The sequence below is a fragment of the Bombina bombina genome, chromosome 7, assembly GCF_027579735.1.
Source record: "Bombina bombina isolate aBomBom1 chromosome 7, aBomBom1.pri, whole genome shotgun sequence".
Classification (NCBI taxonomy): Eukaryota; Metazoa; Chordata; class Amphibia; order Anura; family Bombinatoridae; genus Bombina; species Bombina bombina.
Window position 1 is genome coordinate 125,081,685 of NC_069505.1, and position 27,974 is coordinate 125,109,658.

The following is a 27,974-nucleotide window of genomic DNA, read 5'->3' on the forward strand; positions in this document are numbered from 1 at the left end:
CACTCTGGAATGAGCATGCACTCAAAAATCAATTCCGATTGGGTCTCAGCGAAAGCATCAAAGATGAGTTGGCACGTATCACTATGCCTACCAGTTTGGAGTGTCTCATTTCACTTTGCATCTCAATTGACGGACGTCTCAGGGAGAGGAAATCTGAAAGGGGTACCCCTGAGTATCATGTAAAGAAGCACTTCAGTACAGTTGCACCCTCTAGACCAACAGAGGAGCCCATGGAGATCGCTTTCGTCAAGGATTCCCTCAGACCAGAGGAGAAAGCCCGCTGCAAGCAATTGAACCTATGCATGTACTGTGCAAGTACCGAACACACAGTGAAGGACTGCCCTAACCTCACCAGACAAAAGAAGGGTAAGTTCTATAACACAAGAGAATCTGTCTGTCATGTCACAAATTATAAATCAACATCTCACCTATGCTTCTGTGTTTCTCTGCAGTGGGAGCAACGTCAAGTACGTACTCGAGCCGTGATTGATTCCGGAGCCACTGGAGACTTCATCGACTATGATTTTGTTAAATTACACAATATTCCACTAATAAAAAAGCTTAATTCACTACCTATCAGACTTGTGGATGGTTCTTCCATTAAATCTGGTCTGATTACTCACCAGACTCAACCCCTGAAATTAACTTTCTCTTCAGGGCATTCTGAATTTGTAGTATTTGAAGTAATACTAACTCCTTTATTTCCACTTATCCTAGGTTTGAAGTGGCTCAAACTCCACAACCCCTCTATTCATTGGGGTACCGGTGATCTGCAGTTCCTATCCAAAGACTGCAAAGACCGTTGTAACAGTCACAGTTCTCGTGTCCTTCTACAGATTACGGAAGTCTCAATACCTCAGTGCTATCTGGAATTCTCTGATGTCTTTGACAAAAAAGAGGCTCAGGCTCTACCACCGCACAGGCCATACGATTGCCCGATTGAACTTCTACCCGATGTCACCGTCCCTTACGGTCGTATATTTCCTTTGTCAGAACCCGAACTGCAGCACTTAAAAGAATACCTGGATGAAAACTTACGTAAGGGTTTCATTAGACCATCAACTTCCTCCGCAGGCACAGGTATATTCTTTGTCAGAAACAAGGACAAAAGTTTAAGACCTATTATAGACTACCGGGAGCTCAACGCAAGAACAGAGAAAAACAGGTATCCGTTACCTCTCATACCTGAACTAATTGAAAGGCTACAAGGTGCTAAAGTGTACACGAAACTAGATCTTCGTGGCGCCTACAATTTGGTTCGAATTAGGAAGGGTGATGAATGGCTGACCGCTTTTCGGACAAGGTATGGCTTGTTTGAGTATACGGTCATGCCATTCGGGCTGTGCAACGCCCCCGCCACATTCCAGCACTTTATGAATGACCTGTTTCGGGACCTGTTGGATGTTATTATGGTGATATACTTGTACGACATCTTGATTTATTCTGGTAATCTACCGGATCATATTTCTCATGTAAAAACGGTTTTAACCCGTTTAAGAGAGCATTCCCTCTACGTAAAGGCTGAGAAATGTATCTTCAATACCGATACTATATCCTTCCTTGGATACCACATATCACCCTCAGGAATCAAGATGGAAGACAACAAAGTCGAGGCTGTCATGAACTGGCCAACGCCATCATCCAAAAAGGAAGTGCAAAAGTTCTTAGGCTTCTCAAATTTCTACAGGAAATTTATCCAAGGATTCTCTGCCATAGTCAAACCATTAACCACTTTAACCAAGAAAAATTTGCGTTTCATCTGGACTAAAGGAGCCGAGTCCGCCTTTCAACTTCTTAAACGACGGTTCGTAACTGCACCTATTCTCAAATTCCTCGATCCATCACTACCGTACACTTTGGAGGTTGATGCCTCGGATCATGCAATCGGAGCAGTTCTATCCCAGAGACATCCACAGACTCAAGGTCTTCATCCTGTTTCATACTATTCTAGGCTCATGAGCACTGCAGAACTCAATTATGCTGTGGGAGACAAGGAACTTCTGGCTATAAAAGCCTCTCTGGAATTTTGGAGGCATTTACTCGAGGTTACCACCACGCCTATTGTCATACTCACTGACCATAGAAATCTACAGTTCCTTAAGACAAATAAAACCCTCAGTGCTTGCCAAGTACGTTGGAGCCTCTTCTTCAGCAGGTTTAATTTTCTTATTACCTACAGACCTGGAACGAAGAATGGAAAGGCTGACGCCTTGTCCAGGAGAGACCCAAGACCCTTAACCTCCATCCATTCCAACACCATTGTTCCTCAAGATAGGATAATCGGTCTCACTACTGTTAACAACACTGATCTCCTGCTGCATCAGAATCGGGATACCCCTACAAATTCTCTCCTACTTGAGAAGGCTCCTAACGGTCTACTATACAGAGGAAAACGAATATACGTCCCCAGCACCCTACGCGAGACAGTACTTCGCTCAGCCCATGACTCCCTGTTAGCTGGTCATCCGGGTGTACACAAGACTCTCCACATCTTGAGAAGAGATTATTGGTGGCCACACATGACCGAATCTGTACTAGAATACGTGAAGTCCTGTATCACCTGTTCACAGAACAAGCACTTGAGACACCATCCTTATGGCTGTCTTCTTTCTTTACCGGTTCCGGAAAGACCATGGAAGGCCATCACCATGGACTTTATCGTTGACCTCCCAACGTCTCGGAATCACAACACAATACTTATCGTAGTAGATAATTTTTCCAAAATGGCCCATTTCCTTCCTGCAATTGGTCTACCAACAGCTAAAGAGACTGCTCGACTCTTCCTCAACCACATTGTCCGTTTACATGGCCTCCCAGACACAATAACCACAGATAGGGGAACACAGTTTACCTCTCGTTTCTGGACATGTCTATGCGAGACACTTCAGATAGAGAAGCGGATGTCAACCGCTTTCCATCCTCTGAGCAATGGTCTTTGTGAACGAACAAATCAAACCCTGGAACAATTCTACGCTGTTACTGTTCAGCACAACAGGATAACTGGTTGGAACTACTACCGTCAGCTGAATTTGCTTTTAATAACTCCACCAATGCTTCAACAAAGAACACTCCTTTCTACATTAATTACGGGTTCCACCCCTCATATCACCTCAATAATTGCTCTAATACTAATTCACCAGTGGTTAATGACTTAGTAAATTCCATTGCTCAGGGATTCTGTACCCTGAGATCCATCCTTCAGGATGCGCAAAAAACCCAACAGCACTACTACAACTTAAGGAGAACCACCGCGCCACTCTACAAGATTGGTGACAAAGTGTGGCTCTCCACCAAGCACTTGAAATTAACTGTGCCATCCAAGAAGTTGGCCCCTCTTTTCATTGGTCCTTTCCCTGTGGAAAAAGTACTGAATAGGAATTCCATCAGATTGCTTCTGCCTCCTGGATACAGAATCCACCCGGTTTTCCATGTGGCCCTGCTCAAACCGTACCACCCGGGTAGACCAGACTCGGGTCGTCGTCTTACTCCTACTCAACTTGATGCAGGGAATGAGTATGAGGTACGGGCTATCCTGGATTCTCGATATTCTGGCAGAACCCTCCAGTACCTCATCAGATGGAGTGGTTTTGGTCCTGATGAGGATTCATGGGTGTCAGCCTCCTCTGTCTCTGCTCCTCGTCTCGTCTCTGACTTCCACCGTAAGCGGCCCGACAGGCCTGGACCTTGATCCGCGGAGCGGCTCCTTGGAGGGGGTGTTCTGTAATGTTCCGTTCTGTACCTTTAAGGCATGGCTCGAAAGTCTATAAAAGGCCCCTCCTCATCCTGTTGCATTGCTAAGTATTTTGATTCATTAGGTTAAATATACTGTGAACAGAAGCTGCTGCTTAGCCCTTTATGAGAGAAACATTCTGCAAGTTAACTATTCCTTACAGTTCCAGTCCCCTCCACTTCTAAGTACTGTGACAAGATCTGTTAACTTGGAACCGGGCTGCATGTTACACTGCCATCCTACCTCCAGAGCAAATCTCAGTTAACCGCAGCTACTCCAACTGCCGCTGGGAAGCAGCCTACTCAGAAAACAGAGTCACACTCTGCAGCACCTCTCCTCTCCCACACGCTGTCGGAACTCACACGCTGCATCGGCAGCACGCCTCTCAGCAGCGCACTCTGCAGCACCTTACCTCTGCCACACGCTGTGTGCAACACGCTTCTTTGGCAGCACGCCATTCCCCACGCTGAGATCGCAGCTTAGCAAACACCACTCGATTCCTCTTCACAGAACCATACGGAACCGCAAGTATTAAATTGCCAGATTGTACTTATATGAACTTAACTATTGTACTAATGCTGGGAACCGGAAGGCTACTGGGATGTCTATGAATGTCTTTGAGTCTGCTCTGATTCAGCTAATGAACATTGATCGTTCCCTATAGCTTAGTGTAACATAGTATTCAGGCAAAACCTTTTCCATTGGATACTGTAGCGAGATTCAAACATTGACACACTTCTTACACTCTAAAGGGTTGGTTACATTCAACTTTCTGTGTGCACTATCTGAAACTCCCACACCTAAGGAGTCTTTCAACTTTGCAATTCATTCCTCTTTTTTTTTACTATTCTTGTTCACTCACTCCTTCCTTGTTTTCTGACTAAATCTTAGTCCCCTCATGTCTATGAGCAAGAACTGGACTTTATGCTTATAAAGTCTATAGGTTTGGTGTGAGACGGAGCGGTACTCATAGGCTGCATGCTACACAAGATTGTCTATTTTTCTAAACCTTACAGCAGGTGACTATTACTGTGCATAATTATTAGGCAACTTAACAAAAAACAAATATATACCCATTTCAATTATTTATTTTTACCAGTGAAACCAATATAACATCTCAACATTCACAAATATACATTTCTGACATTCAAAAACAAAACAAAAACAAATCAGTGACCAATATAGCCATCTTTCTTTGCAAGGACACTCAAAAGCCTGCCATCCATGGATTCTGTCAGTGTTTTGATCTGTTCACCATCAACATTGCGTGCAGCAGCAACCACAGCCTCCCAGACACTGTTCAGAGAGGTGTACTGTTTTCCCTCCTTGTAAATCTCACATTTGATGATGGACCACAGGTTCTTAATGGGGTTCAGATCAGGTGAACAAGGAGGCCATGTCATTAGATTTTCTTCTTTTATACCCTTTCTTGCCAGCCACGCTGTGGAGTACTTGGACGCGTGTGATGGAGCATTGTCCTGCATGAAAATCATGTTTTCTTGAAGGATGCAGACTTCTTCCTGTACCACTGCTTGAAGAAGGTGTCTTCCAGAAACTGGCAGTAGGACTGGGAGTTGAGCTTGACTCCATCCTCATCCCGAAAAGGCCCCACAAGCTCATCTTTGATGATACCAGCCCAAACCAGTACTCCACCTCCACCTTGCTGGCGTCTGAGTCGGACTGGAGCTCTCTGCCCTTTACCAATCCAGCCACGGGCCCATCCATCTGGCCCATCAAGACTCACTCTCATTTCATCAGTCCATAAAACCTTAGAAAAATCAGTCTTGAGATATTTCTTGGCCCAGTCTTGACGTTTCAGCTTGTGTGTCTTGTTCAGTGGTGGTCGTCTTTCAGCCTTTCTTACCTTGGCCATGTCTCTGAGTATTGCACACCTTGGGCTTTTGGGCACTCCAGTAATGTTGCAGCTCTGAAATATGGCCAAACTGGTGGCAAGTGGCGTCTTGGCAGCTGCACGCTTGACTTTTCTCAGTTCATGGGCAGTTATTTTGCGCCTTTGTTTTTTCCACACGCTTCTTGCGACCCTGTTGACTATTTTGAATGAAACGCTTGATTGTTCGATGATCACGCTTCAGAAGCTTTGCAATTTTAAGAGTGCTGCATCCCTCTGCAAGATATCTCACTATTTTTGACTTTTCTGAGCCTGTCAAGTCCTTCTTTTGACCCATTTTGCCAAAGGAAAGGAAGTTGCCTAATAATTATGCAAACCTGATATAGGGTGTTGATGTCATTAGACCACACCCCTTCTCATTACAGAGATGCACATCACCTGATATGCTTAATTGGTAGTAGGCTTTCGAGCAAATACAGCTTGGAGTAAGACAACATGCATAAAGAGGATGATGTGGTCAAAATACTCATTTGCCTAATAATTCTGCACACAGTGTACTATTACATACTATAATATATATGTTACATAACTAAAAGTGTTTCTATAATTTGGCGTGTTCTTTTCTTTTTAGGAAAAAGATTTTGTGTACGGGATATTAATATACAATAAAAGACAGCAACCGCTGCTTTTCATTTCACAAAAATGTGGGGGTTTTTTCAACTTTGCAGCAGTAATTTAAAATCAGACTGATCTGACCAGGGTGATTGGCCAGCAATGTTCCTGTGCAATTGGCTGCACAAAGCAGGGGGCCAGGATTGCACAAGCATCCACTTATGCAATGATAATGCTGTCCACAAGTTGCAATCCCAGACAGATAGGTTAACCATGGGTCAGATGACCAAAAGCTCATCAGCATGATGATCAAAATCTTTGTAATCTTTGTATGCATTTTAAATTGTAATTTGTCATCACTTTTCTAGTCCCTTCTCGTTATCTATACGAGACCCTTCTCGTTATCTATACGAGACCAAAAAATAACCAATAGCAATCAGTACACTCACTAATTATGCAACATGCACTATAACCAAATTACCACCACTAACAAATGCAAAGTTTAAATTCAACTTGCGTGAAGATCCTCTGTGCTAAGGTCTTTTTGACAAATTAGAGACAGACATTACACAATCTTTATTATTATATTAATTTGCTCTCATTTAATGTCTAGCTATTCTTTAGCTTGCATTCTCAATCACCGCACGTCGTCCTGTGTTTTTTGAGTTATCTATACATATATTTTTTAAATGTTGTGTCTTTCCTATTGCTTAACATGTTAGTTTTCATTTCCAGCCTATAGTCGAATACAGATTTTACACACTTAGTTCCGAAATATTTTCACACAGACACCATGTCAGTTTACCATAGAATCTTCAAAAATTTTCGTATAGGTTTTAAATGTATATACATTTGTTTTATTTACATTGGCCTAGATTTAGAGTTGGGCGGTAGCCGTCAAAACCAGCGTTAGAGGCTCCTAACGCTGGTTTTTACCGCCCGCTGGTATTTGGAGTCAGTCAGGAAAGGGTCTAACGCTCACTTTGCAGCCGCGACTTTTCCATACCGCAGATCCCCCTACGCCATTTGCGTATCCTATCTTTTTAATGGGATCTTTCTAACGCCGGTATTTAGAGTCGTGGCTGAAGTGAGCGTTAGAAAAAACGACAAAACTCCAGCCGCAGAAAAAAGTCAGTAGTTAAGAGCTTTCAGGGCTAACGCCGGTTTATAAAGCTCTTAACTACTGTGCTCTAAAGTACACTAACACCCATTAACTACCTATGTACCCCTAAACCGAGGCCCCCCCCACATCGCTGCCACTCTATTAAAAATTTTTAACCCCTAATCTGCCGCTCCGTACACCGCCGCCAGCTACGTTATCCCTATGTACCCCTAATCTGCTGCCCCTAACATCGCCGACCCCTATATTATATGTATTAACCCCTAATCTGCCGCCCCCGCTATTGCTGACACCTGCATATTTTTTTTAACCCCTAATCTGCCGCTCCGTACACCGCCGCAACCTACATTATCCCTATGTACCCCTAATCTGCTGCCCCTAACACAGCCGACCCCTATATTATATTTATTAACCCCTAATCTGCCGCCCCCAACGTCGCCTCCACCTACCTACAATTATTAACCCCTAATCTGCCGACCGGATCTCACCGCTACTCTAATATATGTATTAACCCCTAAAGCTAAGTCTAACCCTAACACTAAAACCCCCCCTAAGTAAAATATAATTTTATTCTAACAAAATAAATTAACTCTTATTAAATAAATTATTCCTATTTAAAGCTAAATACTTACCTGTAAAATAAACCCTAATATAGATACAATATAAATTATACTTATATTGTAGCTATTTTAGGATTAATATTTATTTTACAGGCAACTTTGTATTTATTTTAACCAGGTACAATAGCTATTAAATAGTTAATAACTATTTAATAGCTACCTAGTTAAAAAAATTGCAAAATTACCTGTAAAATAAATCCTAACCTAAGTTACAATTAAACCTAACACTACACTATCAATAAATTAATTAAATACAATACCTACAATTATCTACAATTAAACCTAACACTACACTATCAATAAATTAATTAAATACAATACCTACAAATAAATACAATGAAATAAACTAACTAAAGTACAAAAAAATAAAAAAGAACTAAGTTACAAAAAATAAAAAATATTTACAAACATTAGAAAAAATATTACAACAATTTTAAACTAATTACACCTACTCTAAGCCCCCTAATAAAATAACAAAGCCCCCCAAAATAATAAAAATGCCCTACCCTATTCTAAATTAAAAAGTTCAAAGCTCTTTTACCTTACCAGCCCTGAAAAGGGCCATTTGCGGGGCATGCCCCAAAGAATTCAGCTCTTTTGCCTGTAAAAAAAACATACAATACCCCCCCCAACATTACAACCCACCACCCACATACCCCTAATCTAACCCAAACCCCCCTTAAATAAAACACTAAGCCCCTGAAGATCTTCCTACCTTGTCTTCACCACACCGGGTGCCGATCTGTCCAGAAGAGACTTCTAAATCTTCATCCAAGCCCAAGCAGGGGCTGAAGAGTGACGTCCATCCTCCGGCTGAAGTCTGGATCCAAGCGGCAAATGAAGAAGTCCATCTTCAGGAAGAAATCTTCATCCTATCCGGGCAGAAGAGGACATCCGGACCGGCAAACATCTTCATCCAAGCCGCATCTTGTATGTTGTTCCATCGGATGACGAGCGGCTGATCTTGAAGACCTCCGGCGCGGATCCATCCTCTTCGTTCGAAGTCCAACTGAAGACTGAAGGTTCCTTTAAGGGACGTCATCCAAGATGGCGTCCCTCGAATTCCGATTCTATCAGCTAATCGGAATTAAGGTAGGAAAATTCTGATTGGCTGATGGAATCAGCCAGTCAGATTCAAGTTCAATCCGATTGGCTGATTGGATCAGCCAATCAGATTGAGCTTGCATTCTATTGGCTGTTCCGATCAGCCAATAGAATGCAAGCTCAATCTGATTGGCTGATCCAATCAGCCAATCGGATTGAACTTGAATCTTGATTCCATCAGCCAATCAGAATTTTCCTACCTTAATTCCGATTTGCTGATAGAATCCTATCAGCCAATCGGAATTCGAGGGACGCCATCTTGGATGACGTCCCTTAAAGGAACCTTCATTCTTCAGTTGGACGTCGAACGAAGAGGATGGATCCGCGCCGGAGGTCTTCAAGATCAGCCGCTCATCATCCGATGGAACAACATAGAAGATGCGGCTTGGATGAAGATGTTTGCCAGTCCGGATGTCCTCTTCTGCCCAGATAGGATGAAGATTTCTCCCCGAAGATGGACTTCTTCATTTGCCGCTTGGATCCAGACTTCAGCCGGAGGATGGACGTCACTCTTCAGCCCCTGCTTGGGCTTGGATGAAGATTTCGGAGGCTCTTCTGGACAGATCAGGACCCGGTGTGGTGAAGACAAGGTAGGGAGATCTTCAGGGGCTTAGTGTTAGGTTTATTTAAGGGGGGTTTGGGTTAGATTAGGGGTATGTGGGTGGTGGGTTGTAATGTTGGGGGTGTATTTTATGTTTTTTTTTACAGGCAAAAGAGCTGAATTCTTTGGGGCATGCCCCGCAAAGGGCCCTTTTAGAATAGGGTAGGGCATTTTTTTATTTTAGGGGTCTTTGTTATTTTATTAGGGGGCTTAGAGTAGGTGTAATTAGTTTAAAATTGTTGTAATATTTTTCTAATGTTTGTAAATATTTATTTATTTTTTGTAACTTAGTTCTTTTTTATTTTTTGTACTTTAGTTAGTTTATTTCATTGTATTTATTTGTAGGTATTGTATTTAATTAATTTATTGATAGTGTAGTGTTAGGTTTAATTGTAGGTAATTGTAGGTATTTTATTTAATTTATTTATTGATAGTATAGTGTTAGGTTTAATTGTAGATAATTGTAGGTATTTTATTTAATTAATTTATTGATAGTGTAGTGTTAGGTTTAATTGTAACTTAGGTTAGGATTTATTTTACAGGTAATTTTGTAATTATTTTAACTAGGTAGCTATTAAATAGTTATTAACTATTTAATAGCTATTGTACCTGGTTAAAATAAATACAAAGTTGCCTGTAAAATAAATATTAATCCTAAAATAGCTACAATATAATTATAATTTATATTGTAGCTATATTAGGGTTTATTTTACAGGTAAGTATTTAGCTTTAAATAGAAATAATTTATTTAATAAGAGTTAATTTATATTGTTAGATTTAAATTATATTTAATTTAGGGGGGTGTTAGTGTTAGGGTTAGGCTTAGCTTTAGGGGTTAATCCATTTATTATAGTAGTGGTGTGGTCCGGTCAGCAGATTAGGGGTTAATAATTGTAGGTAGGTGGAGGCGACGTTTGGGGCGGCAGATTAGGGGTTAATAAATATAATATAGGGGTCGGCGGTGTTAGGGGCAGCAGATTAGGGGTACATAGGTATAATGTAGGTTGCGGCGGTGTACGGAGCAGCAGATTAGGGGTTAATAATAATATGCAGGGGTCAGCGATAGCGGGGGCAGCATATAAGGGGTTAATAAATATAATATAGGGGTCGGCGATGTTAGGGGCAGCAGATTAGGGGTACATAGGTATAATGTAGGTTGCGGTGGTGTACGGAGCGGCATATTAGTGGTTAATAATATAATGCAGGTGTCAGCGATAGCGGGAGCGGCAGATTAGGGGGTAATAAGTGTAAGGTTAGGGGTGTTTAGACTCAGGGTTCATGTTAGGGTGTTAGGTGCAGACTTTGGAAGTGTTTCCCCATAGGAAACAATTGGGCTGCGTTAGGAGCTGAACGCTGCTTTTTTTGCAGGTGTTAGGTTTTTTTTCAGCTCAAACAGCCCCATTGTTTTCTATGGGGGAATCGTGCACGAGCACGTTTTTGAAGCTGGCCGCGTCCATAAGCACCGCTGGAATTTAGAGTTGCAGTGGCGGTAAATATGCTCTACACTCCCTTTTTGGAGCCTAACACAGCCCTTCTGTGAACTCTAAATACCAGCGGTATTTAAAAGATGCGGGGGGAAAAAAGCATGCGTAGCTCACGCATCCCTTTGGTCGCAGAACTCTAAATCTAGCCGATTGTGTTTATAGTCGATATAGAATAAGCGGTCCCATGTAGTTTATAGACAACGGCAAATCTGGCCAACAGTGATATACGTAATTTACCATCATGTTTCTATTTTGCCTTAAATGTTACTATTCGTCTATGTGTTGACCAATCAAATCTGTTGTTACCCTTTTTAAATTCGTCTTGAACCATTGTGTGTAATTAACTTGATGAAACGGCCAGGAGCTTACGGCCGAGAAATGCGTTATAAGCTCACCAATAAATAACTATTTGATTTTACTCAGAGACTCTTATTAGCACTATCTGTGTTTCTGTTCCCTGGGAGGAATTGAATTCAAAAGATGTTCCTTACACACGGCTACCTTTTTTCAACATTTACGGAACTCCCGTTGTCAAGCAGAAGTCGCATACCTCTAACTGTGTCTTCATAGAAGATTCCCGGCTGCCGACAGAGGAGAGCCCACAGCCGCATTCACGATACATCGTATCATCTACAATCCAGCGTACTGACTGCTGAAAAACGTCAGCCTGCATATTCGCACTTCTTTCAATAAGAGGGCCAGTATACTTGTGAGTATATTTCCACATGTTTGTTGTTAATTTGTCACTTAATTTCTTGGAGTTGTCTGCTCTATGAGGCGCTGTCTTTTTGTATCCATTCTGCAGATGTACTGATCGATCATTCAGTTTCGAGACCAGCAGCCTTGTCACATCACCTTACCTAGAGACTGAGACACTTTGTGGGACATTTTATATTATTTTCTGGACACTTCCCAATACTTTTTGGGCATCACCAGTATGTGTTGAGATTTCTTTATTTTTATGCCATTAAGGTTTTTTATTATGTTGTTTATCCATTAATTTTTTATTCACTTTTTTACTGTATCATCTTCAACTAGGCTTGCAGCCACATTGGCAAATATTGTTCACCAACACCATCATATTACCACTATTATTTTTTACCATTATATCATTACATTACACCATTATATTACCATTATTATTTCTTTATATATCTATATAGGAAACAATTGTCACAGATTACGTGCATATTTTTACTATCAATGAGTTATACCAAACGATTGGTGGTTAAATAATAGTATCTCCACGTATATAACACGGTATTGCACTCACATTTTACGATTCATTAGTGGCGCACTCTATTACAATACTTTCAGTATAGCTTTGTATGCAATGATAATGCTGTCCACAAGTTGCAATCCCAGACAGATAGGTTCACCATAGGTCAGATGACCAAAAGCTCATCAGCATGATGATCAAAATCTTTGCAATTTTTTTTAATTTATATTGTATTGTAATATAGAAGTCTCGCCTTCACATATAAACCCATGCATAGTGAGATCGCTCAAGGTAAAATTTGAGTATTAAAAAATGTTTTGACTGACCTCACCGTACTGATGAGACTTTATAGATCATCTCACTTGAGTGGAAAACTTTAGATCATCAAAACCTACATGTGAACCTTGTACTGATATACAGTACCTTTTTTGGGCTCACCTGTATGAATGTATACAAATTCATGCAAATATATCTATCTATCTATCTATCTATCTATCTATATATGTATATATATATATATATATATATATTTATATATTTATTTCAATAGTGCTAATTAATATGCACTTTTTAATTTTAGTATACCTTTAACATTTTTTTTTTGAAATGTTATACTCTTCAAAACATAAAGGAAAGAAATATGTGGATAAACTATAATTACACGTGATTGTATATTGTTGCGGAAAGATAATATCACTCTGGTTAGTTCCAGCTGCAGCCAATCAGAAGAAAGACTGTGTGTCAGCAGGTTTTTGATAGGTCTTAGTCCCTTATCACTAGGCAGCTGAACGCAGGGATTTTTTGCCCAGTCCCATTTAGTTAAATTACAATCAAACATATCAGAAAAGACTTTACAAACTGCACCGCACCATCTGTTTCTCATATAGTCTTCTGTGTGTTGGGAATATATACGTTTAGGAAATATGGCAAATTTAAAAGAAAATGCAAAGGAATCTTAAAATGCTTTGACATCTTGCATTTTACTGAGAACCACAAACTCTTGGAGGGGAAACATTAAAACGCCTGACATTTGTGGCTAACAAGGAACGGATTATAAAAAGGCTTGTTAAAAAGAAACTTCTGACAGCATGAAATATTTACTAAAGTTAAATAAGACTTTGTTCGTTGGCCTAAATCATTCAAAAAAGATTAAAATTCTCTCTTGTTATTTCTGACGTATTTTTTTGTATATTGCTCTAAGAAAAGAAAAAAATGCTTATTCTTATCCGTATCAAAACCAGGTTGATTTGCACTTTGATATGCGTGCTCATTTCTTTCATTATTTGGATGGTTTCAATTTAATGATGACTTGAACTTTTGATGTGGTAGATGGGAAGCACAATAAAGTCATCAAAAAGCCGTAAAACACGAAATCTAACTGATCCTTCAACAAAAATATTAAAATGCTGTGTGCATTTCTTCATTTCTGGCATTACACTTACATTTGGTAACACACTGAATCAGTATCAAAACTCTCTTTTTCAAGAAACTAAAGGAATTGTAAAGCCTAAACGTTCTCATTTCTTTCTCTAATCAAATTTGTTTAGTTCTCTTGTTATCTTTTGTTTAAAGGGACATTCAAGACAAAAATGGTATCCCCATGGATGCATTGCAGATTTGAACAGAAGCATTTTTGTAATATACTAATATTAGTAAGAATGTTACTAATAAAAGCTATAGCTGTTTCAAAAGTGTATTTAAGTATGCACTGTGCACACAGCACTTGCTCAGAGAGTCTAAGGTGCTTGTACAACCTGGTAATGTCTTAGTTTGTTCATTGCTATATGATACAGGCCCCACTGGCACTGTGAGCAACTGCAGTATATAAAATTGCTGATGCACTGTGAATATCTAGCTATGCTTCACATGCACGTGCAGAGAAAAATGTTAACTCTAACAACAGTGATAACTTTACTAGAAGCATTTTTTGCCAATATATGTATATTACAAATATATTTTTATTCAAAGATCTAATTCTTCTATGTGCATTTATATTTTGACCGGAATGTCCCTTTAAGAGTAAATCTAGGTAGGTTCAAGAAAATCAATGCACTACTGGGAGCTTGCTTGTGATTAGTGGCTGCACATATATACCTGTTGTCATTGACTAACCAATGTGTTCAGCTAACTATTGTTTGCTCATGAACTTACCCTAGGTTTTACTTTTTAACAAAAGATACTAAGAACAAAATAAAACTTGATAATAAAAGTAAAATGGAAAGTTGCTTAAAATTATATTCTCTACCTGAATTGTTAAAGAAATGTTTTGACTTGGGCTGTCCCTTTAAGAATTTTCAGTTATTCTTAAAGGTATCAAGTACTACAAGCAGTTTGCCCTTTTCTTGAAACGGTAGCACTCCTTTATGCAACAAGTGTTATATTAAAAAGCTTTCTGTGTTCTACTTGTTTAACCTACTGCTCAAATTACATGATTGAAAAGTAAACCAGTTTGTGATTTATAGAGATATTTATCAAAGCGTCAACTTAAAATACGCTGGAATTCCGCGTCGTAATTGTTGCGAGATTGATCCGCCGTAGTTATCAAAGCATCAAGATCGGCAAATGTTGAAATTTGTGACGTAACATACGATCCTGCGATCTCAATCCGTCGCACATCGATGCGAGTTGAAAACCCGTGGAATTTGAGCGGAATCGTGTTCAATCGCCCTCCTATTCGACACTATTTGAAGCTCTCACAAAGTTATCAAAATTTCTACATTTACGCTTGCGTCTTTTCCGACTCAGCGTACCTGGTTTTCAATCCGCCACCCTTGAGGTCGCGGATGTCACAGAAATCAATGGGAGTCTGAAAACACAGAAAGCTTATGTTCGATGCTGCAAGAGAATGAAGTATATTACATAATAAAAGTAAATTAGAAACTTTATTAAAATTGTATACTCTTTCTAAATCAAACAATATTATTGCTCCACATGTGGTGCACTAGTAGATATAGGGATACAAATGAAAAATACATTACTACTTATGGATTATGTTACAACTTTGTCTCTCATTACAAAGCAAGGGGACAATATTTCTACAAATTTGTTGAAAAGTTTTGCCCCAAACTTGTTGCACTAATAGATATAGAGATAAAAATGAAATAAATACACAACATAATATAGCTAACTTCCTTTTTATTTGTTGGAAAAATCTATGTGCACCATGTTTCAGGCCATGTAATACAAGTACCACTCTACACTTTACGCCATATTTGACGCAACACTTTTCGCACCAATTATGATGCAAACTCCTAAATAACCCACACACTAGTGAATTTTTACACCACTTTTGACTGGAATATGCATAATCACATGATTTATGACATCAGCCAATCTGATTCAAATATACATTATAAATTATCACTAACGAATAAAATTGCTCGATACTTGTGTCATTAATCACTCATCAGAACTTGTAAGTGCCATTTGTTACATTGTGTATTATACTTTGAAAGTATGTATATGTGAAAATAGTATTAAAGATAAACATTGATGCAAACATCTAAAGACCGCTACTCCATAACCCTGTCCGCCTGCTCTGATGAGGTGGACAGGAATCGCCAGAATTTAAACCGATCGAGTGCGATCGGGTTGATTGACACCCCCCTGGCCGTGAGTCTGCAGGGGGGCGGCGTTGCACCAGCAGCTCACAAGAGCTGCTGGTGCAATGCTGAATATGGAGAGAGTATTGCTCTCTGCATTCAGCGATGTCTGTCGGACCTGATCCGCACTGTCGGATCAGGTCCCACAGACATTTCATAAATAGGCCTCACAGTGTAATATTTTAGACAAGGATTTTAAAATTCAAATTGATGTTTGATTCAATAGAATCTTAAGCTGATAGCTCAAATGGATAGCCCACCTAACTTTAAACTGTCATGATTCAGATACAGCAGAAATTAAAATCACCTCTTTACTGTCATGCTATTTTCAGTGTATTTCTTCTTTCTCTTGAATTTCTTTTTCAGTAAGAAATGTCATCTTATATGCCAGGCCATTTTATAACACCTGTGAAGGGGTGTTTTTTAAAAAAAGATTGCAGTCAGGAGGGGTTAGACAGGTGCAGAGAGAAACCTGGCCCAGCTCTTAAATGGACAGAAAATCCCAAAATATTCTTTCATGATTTGGATAGAACATACAATTTTAAACAACTTTCCAATTTACTTCTATTATCAAATTTGCTTAAAGGGACACCCAAATTTTTTCTTTTGTGATTCAGATATAGCATGACATTTTAAGCAACTTTCTAATTTACTCCTATTAACAAATTTTCTTCATTCTCTTGGTATCTTTATTTAAACTGCAAGAATGTAAGTTTAGATGCCGGCCCATTTTTGGTGAACAACCTGGGTTGTCCTTGCTGATTGGTGGATAAATTCATCCACCAATAAAAAAGTGCTGTCCATAGTACTGAAACAAACAAAAAACTTAGATGCCTTCATTTTCAAATAAAGATAGCAAGAGAACAAAGACAAATTGCTAATAGGAGTACATTAGAAAGTTGCTTAAAATTGCATGCTCTATCTGAATCACAAAAGAAAACATTGAGGTTCAGTGTCCCTTTAATTCTCTTGTTTTCCTTTGCTAAAGGAACAGCATTGCACTATTGGCAGCTAGCTAAACACATCTATTTAGCCAATCACAAGAGACAAATGTGTGCAGGCATCAATTAGCAGCTAGCTCCCACTAGTGCAACTTAAATTTTTACTTTCCTATCCCTTTTAAATATCCATTGATTGCAAATAAATGCATATGATATTCTGATTACATGTTATATTTGCAAGTATTCCTGCTCAGAATAATAATACATTTACAATATATACATATAGTGGTATAACTAAACACAGAGATATGACAGACAACATTGTTTAGAGCAAAAAACGGAACTTAGGGACATGTAAATATGTTTGCAAAAGATTTCTGACATAACACACACACACACATATACAATATATCTATCTATCTATCTATCTATCTATCTATCTATCTATCTATCTATCTATCTATCTATCAATCTATCTATCTATATATATATATATATATATATATATATGTGTGTGTGTGTATATACATACTAAAATATGTATTTCCAATATTAAAAAGAATTCTAATAATTCACTCTCCACTTTGCACCAAATACGTCGCTACTTGCTATATTCGCAATTAGTCCTGCTCAGAAAAAGAATACATTTACACTATATACAATAATGTGCTAAAGAGAAATGTGCTTGTTCGTGGACAGTAATGAAATGGTATAAATAAAAATGGGAAAAACCTGAATAAACCAAAAACATCAATGACTGTTAGTTAACCACCAGTCCAATGTTCTTCGCAACGTACTTGACGCACATGTTTTTGACATCTTTTTTGATGAATAAGGAGATCGTATTCAGGTCCGCAGTAGTGATATTTGGCGAGCGTATTGACGCCGGCAAATGCAACATGGTTGACGCTTTGATAAATTTCCCCTATAGTCTTGCCTCACCTTGGTTATGTTCATTTGTGTTATGTTATCAATTAAAAAAGATCTGCAGGCTTTAGGTACAATGTGAGTCAAAATGCGTAAGCAAACATGTGTATGTATAAGCTATTCACAAAGAGGTGCAATAAAATGATTATTACTTGCTAGTTTGCAAAACACATCAACATGCTTTGGAAATAAAGAAATTAAGTTATTTTTAGATTTAAAGAGACCTTATACCCATATGCTAAATCACTTAAAAATGATGCAGCATAACTGTAAAAAGCGGACAAAAATATCACATGAACATCTCTATAAAAATGTATTGAAATTTTACCTCAAAATTTTCTTAGTTCCCCAGAGTAAGTGTTCTGTGATCCAGACCTTCTCTTTTTGCTGTCATCGGCATGTTGGGAAAAAAAATATCCGCTTCATTGGTGTTGAGTTCATATTTCGTTTTACTGAGGTCTTTTGGAATTTCGCTTTAATCTCGCAATATTTTGTCATGTTTTCAAAAACTGAGGAGAAAAATAAAGTTACTCTGCCTGCACATACTAGACGTACACTCCCTTGCAAGTATCCTCATTGGTTGGTTAAAGTATCTTTACAGTGGGATGTGGCTACAGAGGAAAGTTTGAGGTAACATATCTTCCTTTTTGCAAACAATATTTTCTAGTCAGCTTTTTACAGATACGCTGCCATCACTTTCAAGTGAGTCAACATTCAAACTAACAATGAAACAAAAAGGATGAATAATCAAAATAAATGTTTTGTGGCAGAATAAAAGGGATATGGTATGTGACAAGGGATGTAACTGGGAATGGGTAAAATGTGTATATGTGTGTCTGTCTTATTTTAAGTTTCAGTAAAACAGTATAGCACTAAACAATTATTATTATTATCAGGTATTTGTAGAGCGCCAACAGATTCCGCAGCGCTATAAACATAGGCGGTATACAAGGTAACATTTATAGGGGTCAAATGGGTAGAGGTCACTGCAGAGAGTTGCACTGTTGTAAACAGCTCTTATGATGGTGATCTACAAACAGCTGGGCTCATAGGATTACATGCTAAGGGGTTCAAGGGGATAGCAGTGGAGTTAGGAAAGGGTAGTGTAGGTTGTATGCATCCCTGAATAGTACAGTCTTTAGGGAGTGATTGGAGCTTTCAAAACTAGGGGAGAGTCTTGTGGAGCGAGGCAGAGAGTTCTGCAAGATGGGAGCCAGTCTGGAGAAGTCTTGTAAACGGGAATGTGAGGAGGTAACAAGAGAGGAGGAGAGTAGGAGATCGTGGGTGAAGCGAAGGGGTCAAGAGGGAGAGTATCTGGAGACAAGGTCTGAGATGTAGGGGGGAGCAGTGCAGTTGAGGGCTTTGTATGTCAGAGTGAGAATTTTGTGTTTAAGCCTGGAGGCAAGAGGAAGCCAGTGAAGGGATTGGCAGAGAGGTGCAGTAGGTTTAGAGTGACGTGTAAGATGAGCCTGGCAGAGGCATTCATTATGGATTGTAAAGGAGCTATGTGGCAGCTAGGGAGACCAGAGAGGGTGGAGTTGCAGTAATCGAGGTGGAAAAGGATGAGAGAGTGGATTAGAATCTTAGTTGTGTCTTGTGAAAGGAAATAGCTAATTTTAGAGATGTTTTTTAAGGTGGAAGCGGCAGACTTTAGCCAAGGACTGAATCTGAGGAGTGAAAGAAAGATCTAAGTCAGTGTGACCCCAAGATATTGAGCATATGGGGTAGAGGTAAAGATGGAGATATCGACAGTTATAGAGAAGTTGAGGGTGAATATTTTTTAAGAATGGGGGCAAAGAAGGAGCTCTGTTTTGGAGAGATTTACCTTAAGGTAGTGAGAGGATATCCAAGATGATATATGAGAAAGACAGTTAATGACACAGGGTTTGCAAGGAAGATAGGTCTAGTGCAGAGAGGTAGATTTGGGTGTCATCGGCATACAAATGGTATTGAAACCCATGGGACTTTATTAAGGAACCTAAAGATAATGTGTAGATTGAGAAGAGAAGGGTAGCAAGGACAGAGGCTTTCGGTACCCCAACAGAAAGTGGTAACGGGGCAGAGGATGACCCAGAGAAGGCTACACTAAAGGTACAGTTAGACAGATAGGAAGAGAACAACTAGAGAGCTGTGTCACAAATGCCGATGGATTGGAGGGTTTGGAGCAAAAGAGGGTGGTCAACAGTATCAAAGGCTGCAGACATATCAAGAAGGATAAGCAGAGAGAAGTGGCCTTTGGTTTTGCTGTAAGTAGTTTGTTGGTAACCTTAACAATTGCTTGTCTCAGTGGAGTGGTGGTTGGCGAAATCCAGATTGCAGTGGTCAAGGAGGGAGGTTTAGTGTGAGGAATGGGATAGACATACATATACTAGCTTTTCGAGAAGCTTCGAGGCAAGAGGGAGTAGGGAAATAGGGTGGTAGTTGGATGGGGAGGTTGGGTCATGAGAAGGTTTTTTTTTTAAAGATAGGTATGACCAGTGCATGTTTAAGAGATGAGGGAAATATACCAGTGCTGAGGGAGAGGTTGAAGATGTGTGTGAGGTAGGGGTAAGGGTGGAAGGAGAGGGCGGGGGAGTAGCTGTGAGGGGATGGGGTCGAGGGGACCGGTAGTGAGGTGAGAAGATAGTATAAGGGCAGAAACTTCATCCTCTGTAACAGGGGCAAAAGAGATAAATTTATGACTATGTGGGTTTTGGATGATAGTGAGGGTTTGAGGGGGTTTGAGAACTGGGTAGATGTTGAGAGCCTGATTTCATTTCTGATGAGGAGTGGCAAAGTAATGTTGCTTATATAGATTAAGGAGAGAATAGTAAGGGTTCAAGATGAACTTTTAGTGAAGAAAGTCAGCTGAACTCCGAAATTTTCTCCAGTATCGCTCAGCAGTACGGGAACATCTGCGTAAGGTACCGTGTCAGAGGAGGTACTGCCAGGGCCTGAGGATGAGTGTATGATTTCCGAGCTATGGGTAGGGGGGCCCAGGTATTTCAAGGGACCGATGTAAGGGTGGAGTTATAGTGCAGATAGATTCATCATGGCAGGAAAAGGAGGGGGATAGAAAAGAGGAGAGGTTCGAGAGAGCTAGCGAGCTGTTTATGATCTAATGACTTGATGCTTCTGTGAAGTTTGGTGGTGAGGGGTAGGAGAGGAGAGTTGTAGGGAGGGATGTGATGTTACAAGTGAAGAGATGATGGTCCGAAAGAGGAAAAGGGAGTTTGTGAAGTTTGATTGATAGCTGAAAATCTGATCAAGGGAGTGACTATCTTTGTGAGTGGGTGAGTCAGTCTATTGAGACAGCCTGAAAGAGGAAGTGAGTTGCAAGAGTTGTTTTGCACGAGGAGGCAGTGGGGTTGTCAACAGGGAGGTTGAAGTCACCAAGAACTGAGGGCAGGGGTGTCTGAGAAAAAAGAAATAAGGTAGCCAGGCAGAAAAGTGATATAGAAATAAAGTTGAAGAGCAAGGGGGATCGGTATATGACTGCAATATGTATAGAGAGGGGAGAGAATAAGTGAATTGTGTGTGTTTTGAATGAAGAAAATGTGAGGGAAGAGAAGGGCTGTATTTGTTGAAAGGTGCAACAAGAGGAAAGTAAAATTCCAAACACCACCTCAATAAAGAATTCCACTTCATGAGTGAATTATTGAGCTCCATCAGCTTAGCATTATTCAAAATGAGATTTAGTGCTTTACTGTATGCTGCATAGAAGTCTATCACGTGAGGGAATTAATGCACCCTGCGCTATCAAACAAGCATGGCACTAGAAGTTTGCTATAGTGATAAACAATAACTTCTTGCAATTGAGCACAAGAATAGAAGCAGCATGGATTGAGCTCAAGGGATGGTAACTTGTCATTGGGTTAAACATTGTTGTGCTCCTCTCTGCAATACAGAACATTATTAGTTAAAGGGACATCTAATACTCATTTTATCATATATGTGACCAGAGTAGCACTTAAAGGGATATTGTCTTGTCCCACGCTAGATAGAGCAGATGCTGTAATCTAGGTGTTCAAAATGATTAAATTCCCTAACCAGCTATTTGATTTGCCGCAGTTTGCAAACCTGGATTAATAATTTACCTTGTCTTCTCTATAGATAGGCTGACAAGCCACAATTGTACGCAAAAGCAAAATGTGTTAACATGTCATGAAAGAGCCATTATAGTAATTTAAATTACATGTTCTATATCAAAAAAGCATGTCATTTTATCACAAGTGATAATGCTAATCTAAGTGAAAATGGGTTAAAACACAGTTAAAGTACTGCACGAGACCTGCAGAGCAATGCTGACCCAGAGCGGAAACTGCCACTTATCCAATCACCAGTGCTTATAACACAAGTCAGACTGGTTTACTTTTGCTTTGGCCAAGTTTAAACTTCCCATGGGGATGAGGGTGTTAAAGAGAGCCCATCCCCATCCGCATGAGTGTGCCTGCAGCTGCTTTGAACACAACAAACTCTTATCAGTTGTTTGCCTTAAGTACATTGTCCCTTTAAAGGGACATTATACACTCATTTTTTTTTGCATAAATGTTTTGTAGATAATCTATTTATATAACCCCATAAAGTTATTATTTTTTTAAATGGATAGTTTTTGCTTATTTTTAAATAACATTGCTCTGATTTTCAGACTCCTAACCAAGCCCCCAAAGTTTTAGGAGAATACCGACGTTATACCTACTCCAGCTTGCTTCTGCTTGTGTTAAAGGGTCTATTTCATATGCAAGGAAGGGGGGTCTGCTATATCCCACTTGCAGTGGGTGTCCCAGTAACCTTTTAAATAGAGCTAAACTGGAAGCTTCTAAGTTTTTAAACAATTTTATACTGGATTTTTATATCAGTATCTATGCATATTATTCTTTATAGTAGTGTCTATTACATGCAGTTACATGAAATTGGTGTATAATATCCCTTTAAGTTTTGAGAGGTAGGTGTGATGTAATATGGAACAGTCTCAGACCACAGATGCACTATTGTCTACTTGTTCACTAGGATGTGCATAGCCCAAGCTGACTGAATAGGAGACCAGTCATGTTCAGGGAATACATATTTTAAAGCATTGGTCTCATTAATATTGCAAATATGCGAAACATATGAAAATGAAGACTTAAAAAAAATAGAATGGCAGTTTAGAAATGTGTTTATAATCATTTTCTCATTACTCTTTTAAAAAGGCTTTCTGTTTTAAAGCTATTACAGAACAAAACATAAAAATAAAAACACTTTATATATAGGGTGCCAGTGATATCAAATGACAGGTCACTAGCTTTGAACAATGCCTTTACTATTACTAGACACAATGAATATACACTTTGCGGATGTTTATGCAGTCGCTTACAGCCATGTTGAAATTAATTAGTGTGTACAATGTAGGGAGCAGAAAGGGAGATGCTTCATTTTACAAACCATAATAGACAGACATCAGCTGCCCTAATACCTATTTAAACAGCAGTAATTTTATTGATATACAAAAATATCTAGTAAGTTTGCAAGTACTATATAACCATTAATACGAAGCAGAACTCAAATTACCCTAATAAAAGCAAATTAGTAGGATAAATTATTGCTTATTCTGGAACTAAAACAATGTCGCTTGTGGTTTATTTGCATTTAGCCCCGTTTTCTACCGGGACTTCAGACAAAAACTTGCCCAAAATACCAGAGATTTTTTTTTAGCATTTTTGCTATCACTCCATTTAAAACAGAAATAAAGCCTTGTTTTTTTTATTTAACTTGTCAAAACTATATATTTTTTTTAAATAGACAACCCAAGGTATTGATCTAGGGCCTATTTTGGTATATTTCATGCCATCATTTCACTGCCCAAATGCAATCAAATAAAAAAAAGTTGTTACCTTTTTTCACAAAACTTTTGGGTTTTCTTACAGAAATTATTTACATACTGCTTGTGAAATCATGGCACAAATGTTTGTAAAAGTTTCTCCGGGATCCCCTTTGTACAGAAATAGCACAACATATATGGCCTTTGCTATTGCTTTTTGGTATTTAGAAGGCCGCCTAATTGCAGCTGCACACCACACTTCTATTATTCTCCGCAGTGAATGGGGTTAATTAGTTAGTTTAAAGGGTTAATTTTAGCTTAAGTGGGGGGGATTAGCCTTCGCCTGACACTTCCCACCCCCTGATCCCTACCTAATCCCTCCCAATCCAGCTCTCTTTCCTCCCCCACTGGTCACCCCCATATTAAGTACTGACAGACAGTCTGCCAGTATGAAAATATGAGGCTTTTTTTTTTTTTTTATAAAATATATTTTTTATTATTTTTATATTTTCTGCAGTGTTAGGATCCCCCTTACTTCCCAACCTCCCTTGATGACCCCCACCCAAATAGCTCTTTTAAACCTCCCCCCCTCTACCTATTAGCCGCCATCTTAGGTACTGGCAGCTGTCTGCCAGTCCCCAATAAACCTGGCTTTTTTTAAATTTATTTTTTTAGTCTTATAAAATAAATTCTGTAGCGTAGTGTCCCTCACCTTCCCCCCGCTCCCTCCCTCCATCGATCCCTTAGTTAGGGGACCCCCACACCAATGCCCATCCACGTTTTCTGTAGTGTAGCTGCCCCATCCCCTCCCTGTCCTTTTATTTCTTTTTTTGCTGTAGTGTAGGGCCCCTCCCTCTTCCTCCCGCCTCCCCCTGCTGGGCCGCCCACCACCACCTCGCCCACACCTTCTGTAACCATCAGGCATCTGCCCTCATATGGAGCCCAGAGCACCCAATCCCCACTCCGGCTCCATATGCGGCAGATGCCTGAAGCTTCAGGAACTCCAGATCTCGACTGTAACTTAACAGCTGAGAGTGTTGGAGCTTCCTAAAGCGAAGACGCATATATATGTCTTGCAGTACGATAGGCAAAGTACTGGCAAAACGTATATATATGTCATATTGGGGTGAAGGTGTTAAACTTACTGGATATGATGAAGCTACATGGCCCCCCCCCATTTTTCCTTCTCATTGAATCTTTGCCAGCCCAGAGCAGCATTGGGCTTCCAGAAATTAAATATTGCATGAGCAATAGCTCATCCAAACCTGACCCCTGTTTTCATGCAACCAATTGCAAAGATCAAGGCTGGTCAGTCATTCTGAATATATGAGTCTGTGTTGTTGATACTCGCAACCTCAAATCATGTGACTGGTGCGTCTTAACTTTTGAAATGTCCCCCGTGAGCTGATTAAACAGCTTTATGATTTGTATCCATTGGAGGAGTAGTGAGGAGAGAAAGCACCAGGAGGAGTAGATAGCATTGTTTGATCAAACGCATAAAAAAGAAAGCCAGGAAATATTTTAATGTCTGCTTGAAAATTGTTACTGTTTAAAAAATAGATAATTCCTATATTACCCATTCCACAGTTTTGCATAACCTAACATAGGCCCTAGATTTAGAGTTTGGCGGTAGCCGTGAAAACCAGCGTTAGAGGGCTCCTAACGCTGGTTTTAGGCTACCGCCGGGTATTTGGAGTCACTCCAAAATAGTGTCCTAACGCTCACTTTCAGACCGCGACTTTTCCATTACCGCAGATCCCTCTACGTAAATTGCGTATCCTATCTTTTCAATGGGATTTTTCTAACTCCGGTATTTAGAGTCGTTTCTGAAGTGAGCGTTAGACATCTAACGGACAAAACTCCAGCCGCAGGAAAAAAAGTCAGTAGTTAAGAGCTTTCTGGGCTAACGCCGGTTTATAAAGCTCTTAACTACTGTACTCTAAAGTACACTAACACCCATAAACTACCTATGTACCCCTAAACCGAGGTCCCCCCCACATCGCCGACACTCGAAAAAAATTTTTTAACCTCCTAATCTGCCGGACCGCCACCTACGTTTATACTTATGTACCCCTAATCCTGCTGCCCCCTAACACCGCCGACCCCCTATATATATTTATTAACCCCTAATCTGCCCCCCTCAACGTCGCCCTCCACCTGCCTACACTTATTAACCCCTAATCTGCCGACCGGACCTGAGCGCTACTATAATAAAGTTATTAACCCCTATTCCGCCTCACTAACCCTATCATAAATAGTATTAACCCCTAATCTGCCCTCCCCTAACATCGCCGGCACCCTAACTTCAATTAATTAACCCCTAATCTGCCGACCGAATCTCACCAGCTATTCTAAAAATGTATCTAACACCCTAAAGCTAAGTCTAACCCTAACACTAACCACACCTACCCCCCTAAGTTAAATATTATTTAAATCTAACGAAATTAATTAACTCTTATTAAATAAATTATTCCTATTTAAAGCTAATACTTACCTGTAAAATAAACCCTAATATAAGCTACAATATAAATTATAATTATATTATAGCTATTTTAGGATTATATTTATTTTACAGGTAAACTTTGTATTTATTTTAAACCAGGTACAATAGCTATTAAATAGTTAAGAACTATTTAATAGCTAAAATAGTTAAAATAATTACAAATTTACCTGTAAAAGAAATCCTAACCTAAGTACAAATAAACCTAACACTACACTATCAATAAATAAATTAAATAAAATACCTACAATTACCTACAATTAACCTAACACTACACTATCAATAAATTAATTAAATACAATTGCTACAAATAAATACAATTAAATAAACTAGCTAAAGTACAAAAAATAAAAAGAACTAAGTTACAAAAAATAAAAAAATATTTACAAACATTAGAAAAATATTACAACAATTTAAACTAAATTACACCTACTCTAAGCCCCCCTAATAAAAATAACAAAGCCCCCCAAAAATAAAAAAATTGCCCTACCCTATTCTAAATTACTAAAGTTCAAAGCTCTTTTACCTTACCAGCCCTGAACAGGGCCCCTTTGCGGGGCATGCCCCAAGAAATACAGCTCTTTTGCCTGTAAAAAAAAACATACAATACCCAAGCCCCCCCAACATTACAACCCACCACCCACATACCCCTAATCTAACCCAAAACCCCCCTTAAATAAACCTAACACTAAGCCCCTGAAGATCATCCTACCTTGTCTTCACCATACCAGGTTCACCGATCGGTTCCCAGAAGAGCTCCTCCGATGTCCTGATCCAAGCCCAAGCGGGGGGCTGAAGAGGTCCATGATCCAGCTGAAGTCTTCATCCAAGCGGGGCAGAAGAGGTCTTCCATCCGATTGAAGTCTTCATCCAAGCGGCCATCCATCCGGAGCGAAGCGGCAGCATCCTGAAGACCTCCACCGCGGAACATCCATCCTGGCCGATGACTGAACGACGAATGACGGTTCCTTTAAATGACGTCATCCAAGATGGCATCCCTCGAATTCCGATTGGCTGATAGGATTCTATCAGCCATCGGAATTAAGGTAGGAATTATTCTGATTGGCTGATGGAATCAGCCAATCAGAATCAAGTTCAATCCGATTGGCTGATCCAATCAGCCAATCAGATTGAGCTTGCATTCTATTGGCTGATCGGAACAGCCAATAGAATGCGAGCTCAATCTGATTGGCTGATTGGATCAGCCAATCGGATTGAACTTGATTCTGATTGGCTGATTCCATCAGCCAATCAGAATATTCCTACCTTAATTCCGATTGGCTGATAGAATCCTATCAGCCAATCGGAATTTGAGGGACGCCATCTTGGATGACGTCATTTAAAGGAACCGTCATTCGTCTTTCAGTCGTCGGCCAGGATGGATGTTCCGCGGTGGAGGTCTTCAGGATGCTGCCGCTTCGCTCCGGATGGATACCGCTTGGATGAAGACTTCAATCGGATGGAAGACCTCTTCTGCCCCGCTTGGATGAAGACTTCAGCCGGATCATGGACCTCTTCAGCCCCCCGCTTGGGCTTGGATCAGGACATCGGAGGAGCTCTTCTGGACCGATCGGTGAACCTGGTATGGTGAAGACAAGGTAGGATGATCTTCAGGGGACTTAGTGTTAGGTCTTATTTAAGGGGGGTTTTGGGTTAGATTCGGGGTATGTGGGTGGTGGGTTGTAATGTTGGGGGGCTCTGGGTATTGTATGTTTTTTTTACAGGCAAAGAGCTGTATTTCTTGGGGCATGCCCCGCAAAGGGCCCTGTTCAGGGCTGGTAAGTTAAAAGAGCTTTGAACTTCTAGTAATTTAGAATATGGGCTAGGGCATTTTTTTTTTATCTTTGGGGGGTCTTTGTTATTTTACTTAGGGGCTTAGTAGTAGG